Source organism: Nematolebias whitei, unplaced genomic scaffold, assembly GCF_014905685.2.
Source record: "Nematolebias whitei isolate Nwh7 unplaced genomic scaffold, NemWhi1 Nwh_scaf_6002, whole genome shotgun sequence".
NCBI lineage: Eukaryota > Metazoa > Chordata > Actinopteri > Cyprinodontiformes > Rivulidae > Nematolebias > Nematolebias whitei.
Window position 1 is genome coordinate 594 of NW_023624547.1, and position 3130 is coordinate 3723.

At 41.8% G+C, this 3130-nt stretch overlaps 1 long non-coding RNA gene across 1 annotated transcript; it reads right to left on the minus strand.

Moving 5' to 3' along the window:
- Positions 1–256: 256 nt before the first annotated feature.
- LOC119429707 lies at positions 257–3052 on the minus strand. The gene is made up of 3 exons (XR_005187826.1): positions 3021–3052; positions 434–581; positions 257–340 (listed from the first exon to the last, which is right to left on the minus strand). It is a non-coding gene; the product is annotated as an uncharacterized LOC119429707 (long non-coding RNA).
- Between the last annotated feature and the right edge of the window lie 78 nt (positions 3053–3130).

A 3130-nucleotide genomic window follows, 5' to 3' on the forward strand; every position in this document is an offset into this window, starting at 1 on the left:
ACTGGACAATATTCTGGCAATTTAATGATGCTTCCACAGATGCGGTCTTGACTGGTCTTGAAATAAAATCCCGAGTCCTCAATGTCCAAGATCAATTTAAAACCTAGACCAAATGCAGTCGAGTCCGAGACAAGACCATCAGAAAGTGGTCTTGAGACCAGTCTCAAGACCAAGACCGGTCTCGAGTACTACAATACTACAGTCAAGTATGAGGAGAAAACTAGAAGTTTGGATGAAAACTTACATGAACCTCTGTGTGGAGTTTGATCAGGAATCGTTTCCTCTTGAAGCTCAGTTTGCAAATCTTGGACCAGTTAAAGGTGTTTATTTTTGTGATTCCCTGCGGGAAAAATGATAAAAAATAATTATAGCTGTTAGCAACATTGTTAAATAGCCGTGTGTTATTCAGAGCTGATATTGAAGCAGTGATTACCTGAAAAACCTGAAGCCCCATGTGAGCCACAGCCAGGTTGATTTTGGTGCCCTCGCGATCGGCTGCTGGGTGGAAGCGGACACCGTACATTTCCAGTTTACGGGCGATTTCCAAGATTTGGAAGTCAGATTCAGCAGGTGTCTGGCCTCTGAAAAACAGCATCAACAATCACTGATAGCAACTGGTGCTACATGAAGGTGACGAGGCCCATCTGTGTTGGACTCAGTCATTAGTGTTTTCAGACTCAACTGTTCTAAGGACTCTCTGAGGGTTACAAGGACTGTTTGTCTCATTATGCAGCGGCTTTATGGACCAAGAGTTTGCTTTCACTTTGCCAGGGTAACACTGTATTGCACAACTATTGGTAAGGCTACGTCGCTTTACAACATGACATTCACATTGGAGATCTATATGGTTGGAACTGTGTGATGCTGGTATTTAAGTCAGAAAGCATACATTCAGATAAGGGATGGGGCCGATCCGATCCAGTATCGGTATCGGCCTCCGATACCAGCATAATTTACGTATCGGATTTTTTGATCCAACCTGCCGATATTTCCGATCCATGATGCAAGATGGCTTCAAACTATGGAATGGATTTCCTGAACGGAGGTGTGTCTCATGAATCTCGAGTAATAAGACCCGCCTCACATTCAGGAAATCCAGTTCATAGTTTGCAGCCAGCACGTGAGGACTGAGTGAGCAGCACTGTGGCTAACAGCTAACAAACTTTTCATCGAAACATGTCCGCTGTGTGGAAGTATTTTACACTAGAAACACCACAAAACAAGACAGCAACAGGCAATGTCTGCAGGGCCATAGCACCACATTAAACCGCGGTAAAGTTAGTTTTATGATGGACATTCGAGCTCCGGGGCTTCGGCAGTCTGTTATTTTTGTTCAGTCCAGAAAAGGCAGTCTGATTTCGGTCAGCCACGCTCAGTCTGTCCGTGTCGTCGGAGGGACAGACTGAGCACGGCTGACGGAAATCAGACTGCCTTCTCTGGACTGAATGAGAATAACAGACCGCTGAAGCCCCGGAGCTCGAATGTTTACCGAGAAGTTGCTAAACTTCATCATAATTAATGACCAACCACTATCAGTTGTAGAAAACGAAATATTTCGTAGCTTGATACTTGCAGCCAAGATATAGTTTACCCTACAGGAGATATTTATCAGTACAACGGTAGACAATCATAAAAAACATTATTTGAAAATTACAAGAAAATTATATATATAATATATAACATATATATAATATATATATATATATATATATATATATATAATATATACATAATCTATATTATATATATACATAATATATATATATAATATATATTATATATATACATAATTACTACGTCCACCAAGACACAACATATTTGAGGACACGAGACAAAAATTGAGGGTTCAAAGAAATAATTTATTTTTAAACTCTCCTGATCCTTTGGGTTGGTTCACCTGATTTTGATTCTCTGTGAAGAGAAAAAAGAGATAACTCTCTCTTTTTTCTCTTTTTTCACCCTCAATTACCCGTGTCCCTAAAAAGAACAAACCCCCAAAGTATTAAATGAAAGTTGGACCTGGTGAGTCGATTAAACAGAACAAAACGGTACAGCAGGGGGCCAACCCTATACAGGGCCGTCGAAGCCCCTACTTAGTACCGGACTAGAGCAAAAAACTCTAAATGTAAAAGAAAGATCGAAAACAGGACGACCGATCCCACCAGGCCAAAATCGCAACGAGCAAACGAGCAAACGAATAAGTCCTAGCAGAACTACCTCATGACAGTCTGGAGACGTCAGCTGCGGCCTGCAGCAACTGGAGATGTGCGCACTTCGTCAAGACGCACACCGGCGGTGGCAGAGCAAGCGGAAGCGAGTGGGAAAAAAAACGGGCTCTCTAACATGTCGAAACCCAGCCTATTTATAGGTGGACCAGCAGCGCCATCAATTAACGTAATCACTACTGATTATCAAAGATTAGAATTATCCCATCTCCAAAATATATTAACAAAAGATCATTCGTTTAAAGTCTATAAACAAAGCAATCAGAAAAAGATTAAAAAAAAAATTATAATGTGCCTGAAGCACATAACACCCCTACCCAAAGACTCTGAATGTGGAGTGATTTAACAGCTCAGAAAAAAAAACTCAACCCATTCAGAGAAAAAGAAACCTAGGACTAAAGTCATGAGAGTGCGTCGGCCACTACGTTGTCCTTACCACGAACATGTTTGACAGCAATGTTAAATGACTGAAGCCGTAGAGACCAGTTCATTAAACGGCGGTTTTTATTACGCATGCGATCCAGAAAAACTAACGGGTTGTGGTCTGTAAAAACAACCACAGATCTGTTAGAACAGCTTACATACACTTCAAAGTGTTCCAAAGCCATGACCAACGCCAACGCTTCAGACGTTGTTTAATAGGCTTGGAATCACTAACATCAATATCATGGCTGAGCGCACGAGTCTGAGTGGGAATGTCTGCAAACAGTGACCTATAGACTGTATCAAATTAATGATATCAGCCTGCTCGGAAACATCAATGTGAGACAATAAGAGAGGTAAGTCTTTCAACACCTCTGAATTCGGAAATTTCCCTTCCGTGACAGCTGGGGAAAAGACATCCTCTTCAGGTTCAGAACTGGACAGCTCCTCCCGTGCGTCCGCACCTGTCCCATCGACTGCGT